This window comes from Scyliorhinus torazame, chromosome 10, assembly GCF_047496885.1.
Source record: "Scyliorhinus torazame isolate Kashiwa2021f chromosome 10, sScyTor2.1, whole genome shotgun sequence".
Lineage (NCBI taxonomy): Eukaryota > Metazoa > Chordata > Chondrichthyes > Carcharhiniformes > Scyliorhinidae > Scyliorhinus > Scyliorhinus torazame.
Window position 1 is genome coordinate 109,146,353 of NC_092716.1, and position 24,024 is coordinate 109,170,376.

A 24,024-nucleotide genomic window follows, 5' to 3' on the forward strand; every position below is an offset into this window, starting at 1 on the left:
CAGCACTTCCTCAGTACTGCCCCTCTGACAGTGCAGCAGTTCCTCAGTACTGCCCCTCTGACAGTGCAGCACTTCCTCAGTACTGCCCCTCTGACAGTGCAGCACTTCCTCAGTACTGCCCCTCTGACAGTGCAGCACTTCCTCAGTACTGCCACTCTGACAGTGCAGCACTTCCTCAGTACTGACCCTCTGACAGTGCAGCACTTCCTCAGTACTGACCCTCTGACAGTGCAGCACTTCCTCAGTACTGCCCCTCTGACAGTGCAGCACTTCCTCAGTACTGACCCTCTGACAGTGCAGCACTCCCTCAGTACTGCCCCTCTGACAGTGCAGCACTTCCTCAGTACTGCCCCTCTGACAGTGCAGCACTTCCTCAGGAGATGCATTCAAGATGGTGCCAGAGTGCGCTGACTCTCTGCGAGCTTTCTCACACAGATCCTATTCTTACATCTCCTATAACCGTACTAATCTCTTAAAACTTCCCTCTTACGTATTTTCTTTTCATGGTTTGTTTGAGCTTCACGCAGAAAAGTACTTTTCACTGTACATCGGTACACATGACAATAAAGAAATCCAATCCATTTCCAAATCCAGTACTGGCCCACTGTCAGTGCAGCACTCCCTCAGGACTGACCATCTGACAGTGCAGCACATCCTCAGGCATTGGAATGAGGCCAAATTTTGAGCTCTGCCTCCAGAATAGGACTTGAACCCACAACATTATAACTCAGAGGGGAGAGTTCTCCTACCTGAAGCATGTTTGACACTGTGGCAGTCCGTGACCACATACAGCAAGACCTAGAGAACAATCAGGTTTGGGCTCTTAAGTGGCAAGTAACCTTTGCACCCCTTGCCATTCAATAGCATCCCCATCGCTGAATCCCCCATTATCAACATCCTGGGAGTTATCATTGACCAAAAACTGAATTGGACCAGCCATATAAATACTGCGGCTACGTGTGGAGGTCAAAGGCTAGGAATCCTGCAGCGAGTAACTCACCTTCTGATTCCCCAAAGCCTGTCCACCATCTACAAGGCACAAGTCAGGAGTGTAATGGAATTCTCTCCACTTACCTGGATGAGTGCAGCTCCAACAACACTCAAGCAGATCGACATCATCTAGGACAAAGCAGCCTGTTTGACTGGCATCCCATTCACAAATTATTTCTTTTCCAATTAAGGGGCAGATTAGCGTGACCAATCCATCTATCCTGCACATCTTTTTGGGTTGTGGGGGTGAAACCCACGCAGACACGGGGAGAATGTGAAAACTGCACACGGACAGTGTCCCAGGGCCGGGAATCGAACCCGGGTCCTCAGCTCTGTAGGCAGCAGTGCTAACCAATATGCCACCGTGCTACCCCTCCTTTTTGATATTCTGTGCTAGTTTTTTTTTGTAATTAATCTTAGCTCTTTTCATTACTTTTTTAGCATCCCTTTGTTTATGTTTGAAAGTTTCCCAATCTCCCAGCCTGCCACTAACTTATACATTCACTCCCTCCACCATCAAGGCACAGGAGCAGCAAAGTGTGCCATTTACAAGATGCACTGCAGTAACTCATCAAGGCTCCTTCAACAGCACCTTCTAAACCTTTCTATCACCTAGAAGGACAAAGCTAGCAGTTACATGGGAACACCACCACGTGCAAGTTCCTCTCCAAATCAGTCACCATTCTAACTTGGAAAAATATCGCCGTTCCTCCACTGTCGCTGGGTCTACCTGTAGCCCATGTACTGCAGCGGTCAAGAAGGTGGCTCACTGCCATCTTCTCAAGGGCAACTAGGAATGTGCAATTAATGCTGGCCTAGCCAGCGAAGCCTATATCCCATGAATGAAGATTTTACAAAAGAAGGGAAGTATTGGCACAGGTTTTGTTGCTCAGGGCTATCTTGTGAATCCGGCTGGCCAGTTCATGGGTATTGATTGGGGGTCGAATTGACCCTGATGCCCTTTCAGCCAAGTAACATGCCAACATATTCTCAGACGCTGAATGATGCCCACTTGGACAAGAGACGAATGATGTGCCAGAGGAACCACACTTCAACAAGGAACAATGCCTTTGGACAAATAGAAGTATTTGGCTCCATGTCACGTTTTAATCAGCTCACATCACTGAATGAAAAAGGTGATCTGTTGATTAATGGCAACATCCAGTGGAGTACTAATAGATCTCCATCTCCCTTGTGTCCAAATCCAGTTTTCATGACGTTCTTAGCCCACTAGACTGCTTCCTCTTAATAAAGAATCCTCTTTGAAAGCTAGAATGTGCAGTTTGATTCTGCGGCAGACGGGGGCTGGTGACGGGCACCTGTTCTCCACAATTTTCCATTTCATTTGCTGATACAATGGTGTTTTCAAGGTTTGTGCGAGGACCACCTTTTGACATATGTAAATAACTTGCCACGGCCAACGGCAGGCTGGGAGATTGGGAAACGTTCAAACATAAACAAAGGGATGCTAAAAAAGTAATGAAAAGAGCTAAGATAAATTACAAAAAAAACCTAGCATAGAATATCAAAAAGGAGGGGTAGCACGGTGGCACATTGGTTAGCACTGCTGCCTACAGAGCTGAGGACCCGGGTTCGAATCCCGGCCCTGGGACACTGTCCGTGTGCAGTTTTCACATTCTCCCCGTGTCTGCGTGGGTTTCACCCCCACAACCCAAAAAGATGTGCAGGATAGATGGATTGGCCACACTAATCTGCCCCTTAATTGGAAAAAAAATAATTGGGTACCCTAAATTTTTTTTTTAAAAGAATATCAAAAAGGATAGCAAAAGCCTCTACAAAGAAAAGCACGAGAGTCGCTAAGGTGAATGTTGAGCCCTTGCAAGATGAAACCGATGAGTTAATAGTGGGGAACACAGAAATGGCAAAGATGCTAAATCAATACTTTGCCTCAGTTTTCACGGAGGAGGACATTAGTACCATTCCTTTAGGAATGGGCAATTCAGAGGGAATAGAAAGGGTGGAACTTGGAACAATCAGCATCAATAGGGAAATGGTACTCAACAAACTCTTGGGATTGAGGGCAGACAAGTACCCAGGGCCTGATGACCTACATCCTTGGGTGTTAAAGGAAGTGACAGCAGCTTCCGGGTGCGGCGATGACCAGCTAAGTCGCACGTTTTGGCACCTCCCGTTTTAACGGACTTTTGGGCTCTTATTGGGAGCCCCAACGGCAATTTTCGAAGGCTAAACCCACTGTGAGGCGACATAGAAGGGAGTCCCCCCGGATGTGAATGGACAGAAGAGATAATAGTGGCCTGATTGTGGAGCCAATCCTCTGGAGCAGTGGCAAAGAAGGGAAGTGAGAAGCAAGATGGCGGCGGAGGGAGGCCAGTTGGTATGGGGCCTGGAACAGCAGGAGTTCCTCCGGCGATGTGTGGAGGAGCTCAAGAAGGAGGTGCTGGCGCCGATGCTGCAGGCGATTGAGGGGTTAAAGGAGGCGTAGAAGACCCAAGAGATGGAGCTCCGTGGAGTGAAGGCAAAATCTGCCGAGAATGAGGACGAGATACAGGGCTTGGTGGTGAAGACGGAGACGCACGAGGCACTACATAAGAGGTGTATGGAGAGACTGGAAGCCCTGGAAAATAGCTCGAGGAGGAAGAACTTAAGAATCTTGGGTCTTCCCGAAGGGGCAGAGGGAGCCAACGTTGGGGCGTATGTGAGCATGATGCTCCATACCTTAATGGGAGCTGAGGCCCCGACGGGCCCCCTGGAAGTGGAGGGAGCGTATCGAGTCCTCGTGAGAAGACCAAAGGCAGGAGAAATACCTCGAGCAATAGTGGTGAGGTTCCACCGCTACAAGGACAGGGAGATGGTCCTGAGATGGGCGAAAAAGACACGGAGCAGCAGGTGGGAGAACGCGGTGATCCGCGTGTGTCAGGATTGGAGTGCAGAGGTGGCGAGAAGGAGGGCGAGTTTCAATCGGGCCAAGGCGGTGCTCCACAAGAGGAAAGTGAAGTTCGGAATGTTGCAGCCGGCAAGACTGTGGGTTACATACCAGGGTAAACACCACTACTTCGAGACGGCAGAAGAGGCGTGGACATTTATTGAAGAGGAGAAGTTGGACTAGATTGGAGAAAGAGTGTTTGAAATGAAGTAGTGAGGTGGTGGTAAGGGACTGCGAATCAGATGGGGGAAAATTTTCTTTCCCCTCGAAGGGGGGGACACGAAGAAATGTGGGCGCCGGTGGGGAAGGGGAGGGGGAAGGAGAGAGGGAGCTGCGCCATCAGTGGCGGGGCCGAGAGGGAAGCACGGGCTTTGTTCCCGCGCTATGGAAATTGTGGCGGGAAATGGGGGCGCAGGAAGGAGGGGACCTCACATAATGGGAGGCTAAGGATAAACGGGGGAAGCCGAGGTCAGCCAGAGTTTGCTGACTTCCGGAAGCAATATGGGGGAGCAACTAAGCTAGAGAGGGATCTAGCGGGGGGGGGGGGGGGGGGTGTTAACCGGGTTGCTGCTGCTAAGGGGAAGGGGGAGCTGTTACGGGATGGGATGGGAGGGCGCCGTCGGGGGGATAAGCGGGTGCGTGGGAACCGGGTGAGGAGCTGGTCTAAAAAAGGGGATGGCTAGTCGACGAGGGGGGGTGGGGGTAAAGAGCCCCCCAACCCGGTTGATCACGTGGAACGTGAGTAGGTTGAATGGGCCGATTAAGAGGGCAAGGGTACTAGCGCACCTAAAGAAGCTAAAGGCAGACGTGGTCATGCTTCAGGAGACGCATCTGAAACTGGCGGATCAGGTCAGATTAAGAAAAGGATGGGTGGGACAGGTATTCCACTCGGGCTTGGATGCGAAAAATAGAGGGGCAGCAATACTGGTGGGGAAACGGGTATTGTTTGAGGCGAAGACCATAGTGGCGGACAGTGGGGGTAGATACGTGATGGTGAGTGGCAGATTGCAAGGTGAGGCGGTGGTGCTGGTGAATGTATATGCCCCGAACTGGGATGATGCAAACTTTATGAAGCGTATGTTGGGGCGCATCCCCGACCTGGAGATGGGAAAGTTGGTAATGGGGGGGGGACTTCAACACGGTGCTGGACCCAGGGCTGGACCGGTCCAGATCTAGGACCGGGAGGAGGCCGGCAGCAGCCAAGGCGCTTAAGGGCTTTATGGAGCAGATGGGAGGAGTGGATCCCTCTAGATTTACTAGGCCAAGGAGTAAAGAGTTTTCCTTCTTCTCCCATGTCCACAAAGTGTACTCCCGGATAGACTTCTTTGTCCTGGGAAGGGCGCTGATCCCGAAGGTGGCAGGAACGGAGTATTTGGCTATAGCCATTTCAGATCATGCCCCACATTGGGTAGATCTGGAAGTAGGAGAGGAAAAGGAACAGCGCCCACTCTGGAGATTAGATATGGGACTGTTGGCAGACGAGGGGGTATGTGTAAGGGTGAGGGGATGTATTGAAAGGTACCTAGAGATTAATGATGACGGAGAGATCCAGGTGGGAGTAGTCTGGGAGGCGCTGAAGGCGGTGGTTAGAGGGGAACTGATCTCCATAAGGGCCCATAAGGGGAAACAAGAGGGTAAAGAAAGGGAGAGATTGTTGAGGGAGATTTTGAGGGTGGATAAGCAATATGCGGAGGCTCCAGATGAAGGGCTATACAGGGAAAGACGGAGATTGCACACGGACTTTGACTTGTTGACCGCGAGTAAGGCAGAGGCACAATGGAGGAAGGCACAGGGAGTGCAGTATGAATATGGAGAGAAGGCGAGCCGGCTGCTGGCCCAACAACTTAGGAAGAGGGGGGCGGCGAGAGAGATCGGAGGGGTTAGAGACGAGGAGGGAAAGATGGAACAGGGAGCGGAGAGGGTGAACGGGGTGTTTAAGGTATTTTACGAGAGGCTATATAAGGCTCAACCCCCGGAAGGGAAAGAGGGAATGATGCGTTTCCTAGACCAGCTGGAGTTCCCGAAGGTTGAGGAACAGGAGATGACAGGACTGGGAGCGCAGATTGAGGTGGAGGAGGTGGTAAAAGGAATTGGGAACATGCAGGCAGGGAAGGCCCCAGGACCGGATGGGTTCCCGGTGGAGTTCTATAGGAAATACGTGGACCTGCTGGCCCCACTTCTGACGAGAACCTTTAATGAGGCTAGGGAAAGGGGGACACTACCCCCGACGATGTCGGAGGCGACGATATCGCTGATCCTGAAAAGAGACAAGGACCCGCTGCAGTGCGGGTCATACAGGCCTATTTCCCTCTTGAACGTAGATGCCAAGCTTTTGGCCAAGGTGATGGCGACGAGGATAGAGGACTGTGTCCCTGGGGTGGTGCATGATGATCAAACGGGGTTTGTTAAAGGGAGGCAATTGAATGCTAATATACGGAGGCTGCTGGGGGTGATGATGATGCCCCCACCGGAGGGGGAGGCGGAGATAGTGGTGGCAATGGATGCAGAGAAAGCATTTGATAGAGTGGAGTGGGACTACCTGTGGGAAGTACTGAGGAGATTTGGATTTGGAGAGGGGTTCATTAGATGGGTTCTGCTCCTGTACAGGGCCCCGGTGGCAAGTGTGATTACAAGTCGGCAACGATCTGACCACTTCCGACTATATAGGGGTACAAGACAGGGACGTTCCCGTTACTGTTGCGTTGGCAATTGAGCCACTGGCCATAGCGCTGAGGGGTTCTAGGAAGTGGAGGGGGGTACTTAGAGGAGGAGAAGAGCATCGGGTGTCATTATACGCGGATGATTTGTTGTTGTATGTCGCGGACCTAGTGGAGGGGATGCCTGAGATAATGCAGACACTCAGGGAGTTTGGAGAATTTTCAGGATATAAATTGAATATGGGGAAGAGTGAACTGTTTGTGATGCAACCTGGGGAACAGGGCAGGGGAATAGACGATTTACCGTTGAGGAGGGTAACAAGGGATTTCCGGTATTTAGGGATCCAGGTGGCCAGGAACTGGGGAACCTTGCATAAGCTTAACTTGGCACGACTGGTAGAGCAGATGGAAGAGGACTTTAGGAGGTGGGACATGGCGCCCCTGTCATTGGCGGGCAGGGTGCAGGCGGTTAAAATGGTGGTCCTTCCGAGGTTTCTTTTTGTGTTCCAGTGCCTCCCTGTACTGATTGCAAAGGCCTTTTTTAAGAAGGTGGACAAGAGTATTATGAGCTTTGTGTGGGCTGGAAAGACCCCAAGAGTAAAGAGGGGGTTTCTGCAGCGCAGTAGGGACAGAGAGGGACTGGCACTGCCGAGTCTAAGTGATTATTATTGGGCCGCCAACGTGTCAATGACATGTAAGTGGATGAGGGAAGGGGAAGGAGCGGCGTGGAAAAGATTGGAGATGGCGTCCTGTAGGGGAACTAGTCTGAAAGCACTGGCAACGGCGCCGTTACCGTTCTCCCCGAAAAAATACACCACAAACCCAGTGGTGGTGGCAACTCTGAAAATTTGGGGGCAGTGGAGACGACATAAGGGAGTGACGGGTGCCTCAGTGTGGTCCCCGATAAGGAACAACCATAGGTTCGTCCCGGGAAGGATAGATGGGGGATTTAAATCTTGGCAGCGAGTAGGAATTGCGAAGTTGAAGGACTTGTTCTTAGACGGGACGTTCGCGAGTCTGGGAGCACTGACAGAAAAATATGGGTTGCCACCTCGGAATGCATTTCGCTATATGCAAGTGAGGGCATTTGTGAGGCAACAGGTGAGGGAATTTCCGCAGCTCCCGGCGCAAGAGATCCAGGACAGAGTGATTTCGGGGGCATGGGTGGTTGATGGTAGGGTGTCAGATATATATAGGGAATTGAGAGACGAGGGGGAGACGATGGTAGAGGAGCTGAAGGGAAAATGGGAGGAGGAACTGGGGGAAGAGATTGAGGAGGGGCTGTAGGCAGATTCCCTAAGAAGGGTAAACTCTTCGTCCTCGTGTGCCAGGCTCAGCCTGATACAATTCAAGGTTCTACACAGGGCGCATATGACTGGAGCAAGGCTGAGTAGATTTTTTGGAGTGAAGATAGGTGCGGGAGATGCGCGGGAAGCCCGGCGAACCACACCCACATGTTTTGGTCATGTCCGGTATTGCATGGGTTCTGGGTGGGTGTGGCAAAAGTGATTTCAAAGGTGGTGGGGGTCCGGGTCGAACCAGGCTGGGGGTTGGCTATATTTGGGGTTGCAGATGAGCCGGGAGTGCAGGAGGCGAGAGAGGCCGATGTTTTGGCCTTTGCGTCCCTAGTAGCCCGGCGAAGGATTCTACTTATGTGGAAAGAAGCTAAGTCCCCGGGCGTGGAGGCCTGGATAAACGACATGGCAGCGTTCATAAAATTGTAGCGGATAAAGTACGCACTAAGAGGTTCGGCTCAAGGGTTCACCAGGCGGTGGCAACCGTTCCTCGACTATCTCGCAGAGCGATAAGGGAAAATAGGAAAGGTAGCAGCAGCAACCCAGGGGGGAGGGGGGGGGGCTGCTCATTTGGGTCCTCAGGGGTTTTATATTAGTTATTTATATTAGATGTTACGAAGTTACTATTTTAGTTACTATTTCTGTTGTTTCTTATTTTGTTGTTGGCAGTTGCCGTTAGTTAGCATATTATTTTTTTTTTAAACGGTCAATGTATATATTATTACAAAGTTGTAAAATGGGAAATTTTTGTTTGATCAAAAAACTTTAATAAAATATTTTTTTTTTAAAAAGGAAGTGACAGCAGAAATAGTGGATCCATTGGTTATGATATTTCAAAATTCCATGGACGGGAAAGGTTCCAGTGGATTGAAAAAATGCTAACATAACGCCCTTATTCAAAAAGGGAGGGAGGCAGAATGTGGGAAATTACAGACCAGTTAGTTTAACATCTGTTGTTGGAAAATTGTTCGAATCAATTATCAAGGATGTAGTGTCAGGACATTTGGAAAGTCAAAACGTAATTCATCAGAGACAGCATGGTTTTATGAAGGGCAAATCATGTTTGACTAATTTTCTAGAGTTCTTCGAAGATGTAACAAGCAAACTGGATAATGGGGTTTCTGTAGACCTAATGTATCTAGACTTCCGGAAGGCGTTTATAAGATGCCGCACAAAAGGTTAATTCACAACGTGAGATCACATGGGATTGGGGTAACTTATTAGCTTGGATAGAAGACTGGCTGACGGACAGGAGATAGAGAGTCGGGATAAATAGAGCTTTTTCTGGATGGCAAGATGTAACTAGTGGGGTGCCACAGGGTTCGGACCTTGGGCCCCAGCTATTTACAATCTATATTCATGACTTGGATACAGGGATAGAAGGATCCATAACCAAATTTGCAGATGACACAAAAATAAGTTGGACAATAAGTTGCAATGATGGAATAAGAACCTTACAAATGGATATGGATAGGTTAGGAGAGTGGGCCAAAATGTGGCAAATGGAGTTTAACGTGGATGAGTGTGAGATCATGCATTTTGGTCGAAAAAATGGGACGGCAACTTATTATCTAAATGGGGAGAGACTTCGGGGTGCTCCGATGCAGAGGGATCTGGATGCCCTCGTGCATGAGTCACAGAAAACGAGCATGTAGGTGCAGCAGACAATATGGAAAGCAAATGGAATGTTGGCATTTGTAGCAAAAGAAATTGAGTATAAAGGTAAGGAAGTGTTGTTGCAACTATACAAGGCACTGGTGAGACCGCACCTGGAGTATTGTGCACAGTTTTGGTCCCCCTATTTGAGGAAAGATGTAGTGGCTTTGGAGGCAGTTCAGAGGAGGTTCACTAGGTTGACTCCAAAGATGAGGGGTTTGTCGTATGAAGAGAAATTGAACAGTTATGCTTCACTAGAATTTAGAAGAATGAGGGGAGATCTAATCGAGGTATACAAGATGCTAAAAGGAATGGATAAAGTAGAACGGATGCTTCCTCTTGTGGGGCATTATAAAAGGAGAGGTCATAATCTTAGAATAAGAGGTAGCAAATTTAAAACAGAGTTGCGGAGAAACTGCTTCTCCCAAAGGATTGTGAATCTGTGCAATTCGCTTCCTCAGAGTGTGGTGGATGCATAGACAGTGAGTAAATTTAAGGAGGAGTTAGACAGATGTTTAATTGGTAATGGATTGAAGGGTTATGGAGAACGGGCAGGACGGTGGAGTTGAGGCCAGGATGGGATCAGCCATGATCACATTGAAGGTGTTTAGGCTCAGGGGGCACATTGCCTCCTACTGCTCCTAGTTCCTGTATTCTAGGGAGGAGATGCTGTGGCTGATTTTGCCATCCAGCTCTTGGTCTGTAGCATTGTAAGTAACAGGTGAGGAACCTATCAGCAATGATAGAATGGCGGAGCAGACTCAGTGGGCCGAATAGTCTAATTCTGTTCCTATGTCTTACGAATTTATGGATGCTGGAATACTGAGAAAAAATTCAAAATTGACCAAACTTAGGGATATGGCTGACAGTGAGGATGATACTACTTGACTGCAACAGGGCCCAGGCAAGCAAAATGGGCAGACAAGCGGCAGATGGAATTTAATACAGAAAGTGTGATATGATAGATTTTGGCAGAAGGGATAGGGGAGGCAATATAGGGTGTGATTTTCTGTGCCCCTTTTTGACTGGTCAGAATGGCGGAGGGGATGGAGAATCAAGTCCCGAAAATGTTTTACACCGTCGGGATTCCTCAATTGATTGTCGCCTCCTCCATTTGCATCAATTTAAATATAATTATCAGAGCCTTTTTGGATGATAGTCCCCCCCATTCATATGTCCATTCATATTGGTGTGAATCACAACAGGTCGCCCATGTTGTGCACTTGGCGAGCAAAACCCGCTGGAGGCGCAGAGGTGAGTACATCACCCAGAGGGGGAGAGGGCCATGTCCAGGAACTACCCCTGGTGGTGTTGCGTGTTGAGGGGAGTGTGGAGAGCAGAGTTCTGTGAGGGAAATGCTGGAGGGGATTTTGTGGTCGTGGGGGTTTAATTTTTATCCATTCACATCAGGACTCTTTAAAAAGGGTGCCCCGATCGTTTAAAAAACAAAGTTGCTGGTGCGGTGGGTTCAGTGAACTACCCTTCACTTTTCCTGCCAGAGATGACACTTTGCCACAAAAATGGCAAAATTCCTCCCATAGACTTAATCACACAGTTCTAAAGAGTTTGTAGGGACTTGTTCAGGTGCACTCCTCTTTGAAGGCAGCAGGACACAGTGTGAAAGGGTACAAAGCAAAAGGGATGTTTCTTGGGTTCCCTGAACAGAGACACTGAGCACAAAAGCAGGAAAGGTATGCTGAACCTTTAGAAAACTCTGGTTAGGCCCCAAATGGAGTATTGTGTCCCGGTCCTGGTCACCAGACACCAGGAAAGATGTGACGGTCCTCGAGAGGATGCAGAGGAGATTCACCAGAATGGTCCAGGGCTGAGGGGGGTTTTAGCAACCAAGCTAGGGTCAGAGAAGCTGGAGTTGTTCTCCGTGGAGCGAAGGAGATTGAAGGAAGATTTGATCTAGGTGGACAATATTATGACAGGTTTGCATAAGGTAGGCAAAGAAAAATGATCCCATTAGCTGATGGCACAAGGACAAAGGTGACACAGATTTAAGATTTTAGGCAAAATTAGCTTCATTAGATTGGTGTAGGAGGCCAAAGACAGAGGTATCAGGGTGGAAATAGGAATGTCAAGCAATCTTAAGGGAGGGGTGTGTGAGGAAGACCCTTTTTATGTAGTGAGTAGTAATGAATTGGAACTCAAAACCAAGGGTATGGGGCTATTGGGATAGATTGGGGGAGTGGAAAAGCATGGTTTACTTAACAAAGAGCCAGCATGAAGTCAATGGGCAAAACTGCCTTTCTGTGTTGTAAATGGCCTCTATGTAAAATGACTCTGAAATAATTCACAGTAGCCAGCACAAAGGGATGTTCTTTCTTACCTTCTCAAAGAGTTAAATGAGGTTTATTACCAGATGTGGTAGGGGAAGGAAATGCTGTGGATTTAGTGACTGTGGACTTTGGGAACATCTTTGACGTGGAAGATTGTTGGAAAAGGCGAAGCAACTGGCTGGATTCTCCACCGTCGGGATTCTCCGTTTTGCCGTCAGCCCGGGGTTTCCCGACGGGGTGGGGCTGCCCCACAATGGGAAACCCCATTGACCAGCTGGCGAAACGGAGAATGCCGACGGCGTGCTACACCTGAAATCTGGGGCGGGATTCTCCGCAATCGGCGCGATGTCCGCCGACCGGCGTCAAAAATGTTGCGAATCAGTCCGGCATCGCGCCGCCCCAAATGTGCGGAATTCTCCGCATCTTGAGGGGCCGAGCCCTCACCTTGAGGGGCTAGGCCCGCGCCGGACTGATTTCCGCCCGCCTGCTGGCGGGAAAGGCCTTTGGTGCCCCGCCAACTGGCGCGGAAATGACTTTGCCGTGCGGCGCATGCGCGGGAGCGTCAGCGGCCGCGCACGGCATCTCCGCGTGTGCGCAGTGGAGGGGGTCTCTTCTGCCTCCGCCATAGTGGAGACCATGGCGAAGGCGGAAGGAAAAGAGTGCCCCCATGGCACAGACCCGCCCGCGGATCGGTGGGCCCCGATCGCGGGCCAGGCCACCATGGGGGCCCCCCCCGGGGCCAGATCGCCCCGCGCTCCCCCCAGGACCCCGGAGCCAGCCCGCGCCGCCTTGTCCCGCCGTTCGAAAGGTGGTTCAATCTACGCCGGCTGGCGTTGGTTGACAGCGGCGGGACTTCGGCCCATCGCGGACCGGAGAATCGCCGGGGGATTCCCGCCGACCGGCGCGGCGCGATTCCCGCCCCCGCCGAATCTCCGGTGGCGGAGAATTCGCGACATGGTGGGGGCGGGATTCACACCAGCCCCCGGCGATTCTCTGACCCGGTGGGGGGGTCGGAGAATCGCGCCCATGGTGCGGCAGGCCGGAGAAGCCCACCCATGGAATTAGGGGGAGAATATCGATTGCAAATTGATTGGAAGTCAGAAAGCAGAAAGTAGGTGTTCTGGGGATTGTTTTCAGAGCTGGTAATTATGTCTGGCATGGTTCAGTTCTGGAGCCAATTATGTTTTTTATCTCAATTGGGAGGTCATCCATAACTCTTCTGCCTGTATCCTATCTCGCACCGAGATCCGTTCCTTGAATACCCAAGTGCTCACTGAACAACACTGGCCAAGCAACCCCTCCATTTTAGAATTCTCATCCTTGTTTTCAAATCCCCTCCAGCCCTAGATCCCTCTGAAATATCTGCACTCTTCTAATTCTAGCCTCCTGTGCATCCCTGACTTTAACCATTCCACTACAGGATACTGTGCCTTCAGCTGCCGAGAACTTAAGCTCTGGAATTCCGTCCGCCCCCCCCCCCCCCCCCCCACCCCATTGGCAACTCCATATTTCTCTTTCCTTCCTTAAGACACACCTTGAAACCTACCTCTACATCCAGTGGCAGTTATGAGGTGAGCAATCGCGCACACGGGAACTTCGCTTTTGGTCTTTTTGCCCAGTGTTGGGAACAAAAGTGGGGTAATTGAATTTGTTGGTTCCTCCTCCAGTGTGGGATGTCTGGAGGGTACAATACAAGATTGAAGTTGAATAAAGGCCCCTCGTCAGACTCAGAAGACCCTTTTGGCGTAGTGGAGGCGACAATGACGGAGCCCTCTTTGTCGAAGTTGCCCTCCCAATGGACAACTGAGAAGTGAGTGGAATTCCTTATGGGAGAATTCCAGAAGCAATGACTGGTGATGTCAGAGGACCTGTCCAGGGCGATTGACGTGGCGGTGGCACCCATTCACTTGACTTTGGATAGGGTGGAACAGCGGTTGGAAACACAGGGTTCAACGATTCGGGAGGTGGTCACAGACCACAGTGACCGGATTGGAGGCATAGGTGGTGTTATTGGCGAAGGCCCAAAAGGTATTAAAGGCCAAGATGAATGACCAAGAGGACCGGTCCAGGCGCCAGAACCTGAGGCTTGTTGGGCTACTGGAGGGCATTGAAGGTACAAATGCCATCGAGTATGTGGCGAAGATGTTCGGGAAGTTGGTGGGTGGGGGGAACTTTGCGAGCCCTCCTGAAGTGGACCGGGCCCACCGGTCGCTGAGGCAAAAGCCCAAATCCGGGGATCCTCCGCGGGCAGTCATAGTCCATCTCCATAGATATCGGGACAAGGAGCAGACTTTAAAGTGCACGAGGGCCACGCAAGAGAGTAGGTGGGAGGGCCACCCCATCCGAATTTACCTGGGAGGGGGGTTTGTTTATTTTGTGGGTTAAGGTAATGAGCCTATGTTGGTTGGGTTTTCTTTGTTTGGGGTGGGGGAGGGAGAGAGGTTGCATTTTGGAACCAAAGAGAAAATGCTGGAAAATCTCAGCAGGTCTGACGGCATCTGTAGGGAGTGAAAAGAGCTAATGTTTTGAGTCCAGATGACCCTTTGTCAAAGCTATAATACAGAGAAAGTTGGAAATATTTATACTGTGGAGTGAGAATGAAAGATGAGTCATAGCCATAGAATCCCAGGGAAACGGGGTGCTAATAGCCACAGAAACTATGGGGAAAGAGTGCTACTGGCAGTCCCCAGAGAGAACAAAAGGTGTGAAAGGCCAAACAGCAGAGAAACTAACATCAGAGGGTAAACTGTGACAGACGTAGATGTGGGGGGAGGGGAAGGGGGAAGCAAAGGGAAGAAAGGGTAAGGAAAGGTGGATAAGATGGGGTGGGGGTTAAATATATATAAAGATAGACAAGAGAGAAAGAAATGATAAAAGACAGTTAAAATGAAATGGAATGAAAACAAATGGGTCGAGGTGGGGTGGAGCTAATCATCTGAAGTTGTTGAATTCGAAGTTGAGACCGGAAGGCTGTAACGTGCCTAATTGGAAGATGAGGTGCTGTTCCTCCAGTTTGAGCTGAGCTTCACTGGAACATTGCAGCAGGCCAAGGACGGACATGTGGGCATGGAAGCAGGGTCTTGTGTTAAAATGGTAAGCAACGGGAAGGTCAGGGTCCTGAATGCACACAGACCGAAGGTGCTCAGCAAAGTGATACCCAGTTTGCGTTTGGTCTCTTCGATGCAGAGGAGACCACATTGGGAGCAGCGAATGCAATAGACCCAGATTGAATGAGGTGCAAGTGAAACGCTGCTTAACCTGGAATGAGTGTTTGGGGCCGGGATGTTAAGCGTGGAAGAGGTAAAGGGGCAGGTGTTACACCTTCTGCAATTGCATGGGAAGGTGCCATGGGTGATGGGAGAGGAGTTGGGTATGGTGGAGGAGTGGACTAGATTATCTCAGAGGGAACGGACTCTGCAGAATGCTAACAGAGGGAGTGAAGGGAAGATGCGTTTGGTGGTGCCTTCCCACTGGAGTTGATGAAAATGGCGGAGGATTATGCTTTGAATACAGAGGCTGGTGGGATGAAATGTGAGAACAAGGGGGACTCTATCCTTATTCTGGGAGAGAGGGGAGGGAGCGAGGGTAGTGGCGTGGGAGATGGACCGCACATTGTTGAGGGCCCTGTCAACAACTGTAGGTGGGAAATCATGGTTGAGGAAGAAGGAACACATTTTTGAGCGCCATTTTGGAAAGTGGTATCATCGGAACAAATGCGACGGAGGCAAAGGAGCTCAGAGAAAGGGATGGAGTCTTACAGGGTGTAGGGTGTGAAGTGTTAAGTAATGGATTAAGAGACATTGCAATTTGTTGTCTCATTTATGTTAAGTATCCATTAATTGACACTGATATGTAAAGGGGCTTCAGGTGGCCTCTGTCGGGTGGTATGTTGTTAAGAGTTTTGTGCAGAAGTTGTGGAAGTGAAACAAATGGTGTTTGGTGAAAAGGATCAAGAACTTTAGACTCTTCATTTCATAGCAACTAAAACGTCTAACAATGGTAGCAGAGGATGGTTGCTGTGCAAATGTGGAGGTTTGAAAGATACAACTTTTCCTGATCAAACCAAGGAGTGAGTGAGAAGGAAAAAAAAAAAATACATGGCTGAACCCAGGATAAAGATGGCTGGATATGACTATCCTCCCTGATTTTCTGAAAGGGAATCGTACGACCAATGGAGAAGTGCAGTAGTTATGTGGACTAAGGTAACTGCTTTGGGAAAGAGAAAACAAGGTATGGCATTGGCTCTTTCTCTACCATATGGCAGTAAAATCCAAAACAAAGTGCTTTCTGAGCTGGAATTGGAAGTGTTAGACTCAGAAGAAGGTCTGGAGATTTTATTACATTATATGGATAAGATTTATAAGAAAGATGACTTGTTAAGTGCGTATGAAACATGGTCGGATTTTCCAGAAAATGGAGGATATCTCCATGGAAGACTATATAATGTAATTTGTCAGACTATATAAAAGGCTGCAGAAACACAATCTGGAATTTCCACAGTCTGTGTTGGCCTTTAAATTACTTTACTGTGCTAGAGTGAGCAACATGGAAAGGCTCCTGGTTTTGACAGGAGTTCAGTTTACTGATAAGGATACCTTATTCGAACAGATGACAAAATCTTTACAAATGTTTCTGGGGAAACATTCGATTCCGATGGCTCTAATGACCCAAATAGGTCAGCCTGCAATAAGACAGAATATGCAAGATACACTAGTAACAGGATGGCGAAATCGTATGGCTACGAACAGGGCTCAAGACTATAGACGGAGACAGAGACAAGGAAATTATGAAGACAGAAACCCAGTTAGAACCTACAATAGGAAGATGAACCCCAGAAACGCACGGGGCATGATAAATCAATGTTTTCGATGTGACTCTCAATACCATTATGCTTTCAACTGTCCAACTCATTATGATAGAGTGTTTGAAGCGACACATGACACGGAAGAGTCAGAAGGGGAAAAGATAGTGATCAGAAAGAAGGCATTGTCCTATTGACAAGCAGTTTTACGCCAGTAATGAGGGTGTTGGTTGCAGAATCCTTCAACTGTGCTGTATTGGACAGTGGCTGCACATCTACTGTGTGTGGAATTGACTGGTTAAAATGTTACCTGGACTCTTTGAATGCTGAAAATCGTAACAAGGTTAAGGAATTTGAAAGTTCCACAAGTTTCAGGTTTGGGGATGGTAATACTCTGAAGTCGCTGAAAAGAGTGGTGATCCCTTGCAATATTGCCGGAGTGAATCATTTCATTAGCACGGATGTTTTATCAAGTGAGATACCTTTGCTTCTGAGCAGACCATCGATGAAGAAAGCACACATGAAACTGGATATGGAACAGGATAAGGCAACAGTTTTTGGAAAGACGGTGGACTTACAATTTACACAGTCGGGACACTATTGTAAGCCATTACTGACAAATAATCTTTCAAGTAGAGTGGTTAAGGATGTGTTAATGGCAGTTGAAAATGGGACTTTAGCTGATAAAAAGCTTGTGGTATTAAAACTGCACAGGCAATTTGCACATCCGTCTCCTTGGAGGCTGAAAAATTTATTAAAGGATGCAGGGGTAAGGGATGATGACTATACTAAACTGATAGAACAGGTTAGTGACCGCTGTGAAGTTTGTAGGAAGTACAGAAGGACACCAACACGACCGATAGTAACCATACCTTTGGCCAAGGATTTTAACAACATTGTGGTCATGGACCTTAAGATCTGGGATAAAGCAAACAATATATTTATTTTGCATTTTGTAGATTTAGCAACCAGATTTAGTTAATCAACAATTGTACGAAGTAAAGAAAAGAGAGTAATTCTGGATCAAATCGTGGAAAAATGGATAGCGACAGGAATGGGTCCACTGGGCAAAATTCCTTACGGACAATGGGGGAGAATTTGCTAATGATGAGTTCAGGGATATGTGTGAAAACATGAATATCAGAGTTATGAATACGGCTGCAGAAAGCCCATTTAGTAATGGTGTCTGTGAAAGAAATCATGCTGTCATCGATGACATGTTCGGAAAATTTTGGCAGATCGACCAAATTGCAGGCTAAATTCAGCTTTAGCATGGGCAGTACATGCAAAGAATTCATTGCAGATGGTTGGGGGCTATAGTCCTTATCAATTAGTGTTTGGTAGAAATCCTAAAATTCCGTCCATTTTGGATGACCAGCCTCCAGCTTGGGAGGGGACTACAATTAGCTCTGGTTTTGCTGAACATTTAAATGCATTACAGAGCAGTAGAAAATCTTTTTTGGAAGCAGAAGTCTCTGAAAGAATTCGCAGAGCTTTAAGACATAACGTACGGCCATCAGATGCCGTTTTTCAGCAAGGAAACATGGTATACTATAAGAAAGACAATTCTAATGAATGAAAAGGCCCAGGGAAGATCATAGGCATAGATGGCAAAACAATTATTTTGCAACATGGTAATCAAACTGTTAGGGTCCATTCATCAAGGATAATGGGTACAGATTACAAATTTTCAAATTTAGACAGAGCAGACAGACATGACGAGGAACCAGAGTCATCTGGTACGCATGTGTTACAGAACTATGAGGACCAATTAACTGAAATAGACAGGGTTTCTGTGGAGGAACACAACACTTCTGGTGAATTAAAACAGGCCATTTTTCCGAAAGGGCAACTGTCAAAAGTTGGTACAAAAGTGACATACTTGCTTGAAGGGTCTAGTCAATGGAAGGATGCAACTGTTATTAGTAAAGCAGGGAAGGCCACTGGAAAGTATAAACATTGGTTGAATGTACAGCATTCAGGGGAAGGAGTCAAGACAATGGATTGGGAAAACGAAGTTCAAAAATGGAGGGCCCAGAAATGCAGTGCCAGTTCAGATAGTACATCGGATAATGAACAGGTCCGCAGGAAAAGGTCGAGAACTATTGAAAGGACATCCCACAGCAGAAGGGAAAGATCAAGCAGGCAGTACAGAACGAGATACCAGGCGGGAGAGGGGACGTAGTTTGTCAAGATCTCGGAACATGAGTAAGACTATGAATACTAATAGGAGTAGAAGCCCACATGCACGTGAGATTTTGGTGGCTTCAAATGAATTAGATGAAAAAGTTATTAAAGAAGCTAAACAGTAAGAATTGCATAGTTGGAGTGAATTTGGGGTATACACGGAAGTACCGGATAGGGGACAAAGAGCTCTATCCCACAGATGGATTTGCACGGAAAAGGTTCTTCCGGATGGAACTTATAAGGCAAAGGCCAGGCTCGTGGCAAGGGGATTTGAAGAAAACTTAGAAGACCAGGATTTAAGGGTAGATTCACCTACAGCAGGAAAGGTTATTTTAAAGATCTTCTTGGCTCTATTAGCCACAAAGGCATAGGAATGCAAATCTATAGATATAAAAGCTGCCTTTTTGAAGGGGCATCAGCTCCAGAGAGACATTTTTCTCCGTCCTCCTAAAGAAGCAGCTAACACAGAAGGGGTACCCTGGAAGTTGAACAAATGTGTATATGGATTAAATGATGCATCCAGAGTCTGGTATTTTTCGGTAAGGTCAGTTTTGTTAAAGTTAGGCTGTTGCCAGTTGAAAGCAGATCCTGCAATGTTTTACTGACACTATAAAGGAAATCTTTCTGGCATTTTTATGATGCATGTCGATGATTTTTTGTGGGGAGGGACTAGTGATTTTGAAGCTATTGTAATCTCTGGTTTGAGGAAAGAATTCAGGGTTGGAAGTCAGGCTTCGGTGCATTTAAATATATTGGACTGGAAATTGGACAGACTAAATTAGGGGCAACTTTACGTCAGCAATCTTATTTGGAAAGCATCACCCCAATAGCAATTAGTCATGGCCGAGTTTCACAAAAAGACGCAATGGTTTCAAAGATAGAAAAAGAGCAACTGCGAAGTTTAATTGGGCAACTGAACTGGTTAGGTAGTCAGACTAGACCGGACGTGAGTTTTGATGTCTTAGAGTTGAGTACAAAAATGAATGATCCCAAAGTGGAAGACATAATAAGAGCAAATAAAGCGTTGGCCAAACTAAAAATGCAGGAATGTGTGTTTTGAAGTTCCCGGTTTGAGGTGACCTGAGGCACTTGAAACTCATAGTTTATAGTGATGCGTCCTACGCAGATTTATGTGATGGGGTTTCAAGCACAGGAGGTTTTATAATTTTCCTTTTGGGGAACAATGGTAAATGTTGCCCACTTGTGTGGGAAACAAAGAAAATAAGGAGAGTGGTAAAAAGCACTTTGGCTGCTGAGCCGTTAAGCCTTAAAGAGGCGGTGGATATGGCTTTTTATATAAGTATGACATTGACAGAAATAGGGGATTTGGGTAATATACCTATTGACTGTCACATTGACAATAAATCCCTGTGGGAAAATATGCACTCTACAAAAAGTGTCAATGAAAAGAGGTTACGGATAGACATCGCAAGTTTGAAGCAGATGTGGGACAGAGGGGAAATAACAAAAATTATATGGGTCGACAGGAGCTATCAACTGTCAGACTGTTTTACGAAAAGAGGGTCGAGTTCACAGAAACTTTTGGATATTGTTAATGAAGGCCGCATGTTTCTATTTTTTTTTCTTTCTCGTCCAAAAAAAAAGCTGGCGTGAATCCCGCCCCCGCCGGTTGCCGAATTCTCCGGCACCGGAAATTCGGCGGGGGCGGGAATCGCGATTCTCCGGCCCGCGATTGGCCGAAGTCCCGCCGCTGTCAACCCATGCCAGCCGGCTTGGATTGAACCACCTTTGGGACGGCGGGGGACGGCTGCGCGGGCGGGCTCCGGGGTCCTGGGGGGCGCGGGGCGATCTGGCCCCGGGGGGGTGCCCCCACAGTGGCCTGGCACGCGATCAGGGCCCACGGGCGGGCCTAGGCCGTGGGGGCACTCTTTTCCTTCTGCCTTCACCATGGTCTCCACTATGGCCGAGGCGGAAGAGACCCCCTCCACTGCGCATGCGCTGGGATGCCGTGAGCGGCCGCTGACGCTCCCGCGCATGCGCCGCTCGGCAAAGTCAGTTTCCCGCCAGCTGGCGGGGCGGAAATCAGTCCGTCGCAGGCCTAGCCCCTCAAGGTAAGGGCTCGGCCGCTCAAGATGCGGAGACTTCCGCACCTTTGGTGCGGCGTGATGCCGGACTGATTCGCGCCGTTTTTGGTGCCGGTCGGCGGACATCGCGCCAAAATCGGAGAATCCCGCACCATGTGTGTGTTTTTGAGTTTCTTGAAATTTTGTTTTCACCTAATTATTTTTTTTTCTCCAAGGAAGGGGAGACTGTTAAGTAATGGGTTAAGAGACATTAGTTGTCTCATTTATGTTAAGTATCCATTAATTGACACTGATATGTAAAGGGGCTTCAGGTGGCCTCTGCCGGGTGGTGTGTTGTTAAGAGTTTTGTGCAGAGGCTGTGGAAGTGAAATAAATGGTGTTTGGTGAAAAGGAACAAGAACTTTAGACTCTTCATTTCCCAGCAACTAAAACGTCTAACAAGAAGAGCTGTAGTCCAGATAGCTGTGAGAGTCAGTTGGCTTGTAGTGGATATTAGTAGACAGTCTATTGCCGGAAATGGAGACAGAAAGATGAAGGAAGGGAAGGGAAGTGTCCGAGATGGACAAGGTGAAAGTGATGGAGGGGTGGAAACTGGAAGCAAAGTTGGTGAATTTTTTCAGGTCCGGACGAGAGCATGAAGCAGCACCATAATAGTCATCAGTGTACCAGTAAAGGAGTTGTGGGAGGGTACCCGGGTAGGCCTCAAACAAGGAATGTTCCACATAGTGCATAACAAGGCAAGCATAGCTAGGACCCATGTGGGTACCCATTGCTACATCTTTGATTTGGAGAAAATGGGGTGAGTTAAAGGAGAGGTTATTGTGAGATAGAACGAGTTCAGACAGGCGGAGGAGAGTGGTGGTAAATGGGAATTGCCCAGGCCTCTTTTCAAGAAAGAAGCGAAGAGCTCTCAGGCCATCCTGGTGTGGGATGGAGGTGTAAAAAGATTGTCCATCCATGGTGAATAGGATGCGGTTAGGACCCGTGAACTGGAAACTGACAATATGAAGCAGGGCATCAGAGAAATCCCGGATGTAGGTGGGGAGGGAATGGATCAGCGGAGTAAGGATGGAGTCAAGATAAGAGGAAATAAGTTTGGGGGCAGGAGCATGCTGACACAATGGGCCTGCCGGGACAGTCCTTTTTGTGGATTTTGGGAAGTAGGTAAAAGCGTGCTGCCCGGGGTATTTTGGTGCATTTTGGAGTTGGTGGGTTGGTTATTGAAGTTTAAAGTGGGGGGCTGGGGAAGGGATAGGGTTGTTGGTTCCGTCCTCAAGGAGGGAATGAGGGTTGCATTTCCTCAAAGGGTTCTTTGGGGGCCAGGAGTGCTTCACTGGAGAAAGTCTACTTCCTCTGTTAGGATCTTTCCTCCCCCTTTCCTGACCAACTTCGATTCTGTAACAATCCCTTACTCCAAACCTATCAGCACTGAACCTTAGCCCGAGACCTTAACCTTGGTTCCCCGGAGGCTCCTGTTTCTTTCCCAATTCCTGGTTCTGACCATCGACGTTGACCTCATTCTCGCAGGCATAGACTGAGAGATAGATATGCAATATTAACTTGAACGTAGACCAGGGCCTACGCTGTTGAGGCTCTGTATCAATCAGTACAATGTAGATTATCTGTACAACACCAGTGTATTCCTCTGTAAGTACTGCATGACAAACTTTACTTCATTAAACATATACGTACGTGCATTTTTGTCACGAGAAAAGAATCAAAAAGAAATGACAAGCTGTTAATTTTTTTAAGGAATTGTGTGCGTGATAAGTCTGACATTCTGTGCTATTTATGTGTTAATTCATGGATATTATATATTCAATAACAACTTGTTAAACCCATTTTCAAACAGTCACTGGGGAGACTTGTCAAACATTTTGAAGCATTTGAGATCGGAGGTGTCAGCAAAGGTTGGTGTTTGGGGAATTAGGATATTTAATTTCAGCACTGCTGGTTAAGTGCTACCTCCTACTTCAACTCCTTTTTCAATCTTATTCTGTCTGAGAACATATTCCTCCTCCAACCCATCCTATCCCAACGTGGTACTATTTCACATGAGGAGACGATGGTGCATTTTTAGATTGAATTCAGGAGAACAAGCACCCCATGCGGCTCAATGGATAATGGCACCACACAGTGCAGTGCTGCTCGCCTCCATCTTCACCCCAGCTTTCCTCAACCTTTAAAGCTTTCTGCACAGAGGCATTGGGGATTGACCGCCTGTGGTCAGTTGAGGGAGCTGGAGCGAGGAACGATTTAATACCAGGGATTTTGATGAAAAAGCAGATGTCAATCTGTGAAATTCTCTCTCAGTTATCCATAGAATCCCTTCACTGGGAGTGGCATGGTGGCGCAGTGGTTAGCACTGCTGCCTCACGGCACCAAGGACCCAGGTATGAACCCGGCCCCAGGTCACTGTCCATGTGGAGTTTGCACATTCTCCCCTTGTTTGCGTGGGTCTCCCACAACCCAAAGATGTGCAGAGTAGGTGAATTGGCAACGCTGAATTGCCCTTGGAACCATTTAAACAAAAAAGGCCTACAATTCTGAAGGAGGCCATTCAGCCCATCAAGTCCATACTGACCTTCCAAAACAGCACCCAACCTAAACCCACTCCCCGCCCTATTCCCGTAATCCCGCGCATTGACCATGGCCAATCCACCTAACCTGCACATCTTTGGACTGTGGGAGGAAACCGGAGCACCCGGAGGAAACCCATGCAGACGCGCGAAGAACGTGCAGACTCCACATAGACAGTCACCCAAGGCCGGAATAGAACCCGGGTTCCTGCCGCTGCGAGTCAGCAATGTTAACCACTGTGCTATCGTGCCATCCCATGGTTGAGGTTGAGGTTGAGGCAGAAGAGTCGGAAATTTACTCAAACTTGTTCCCAGTCCACACAATGTCACAAGGTAAGGAGCGGAAGAAAACAAAGGAAATTGCATTGAGATATTATATTCCACCTACTCAGGATGTTGCGAAGAGCATTATAAGTACTGTCCAAGCAACGTCAGTCACTATGCTGATGCAGGAAAAATAGCAGTCAAATTGTTCAATAAACTCCCACAAATAATAACGAGATAGATCATGACTGGATCATCGGCCGGAATATTCCAGTTGTTCACGCCGGCGGAATCACCCAGTCTTGCTGATGGCACACCGCTGTTGTGGGTTTCACTGCCCTGGGGCGGGGGGTGTATACA

At 48.2% G+C, this 24,024-nt stretch overlaps 1 protein-coding gene across 6 annotated transcripts in view; it reads left to right on the forward strand.

The window, feature by feature from the left end:
* The window catches only part of LOC140430841 (RNA-binding Raly-like protein), a 2,211,286-nt gene that overhangs the window by 2,039,299 nt on the left and 147,963 nt on the right, over positions 1-24,024 (forward strand). The window lies entirely within an intron of this gene.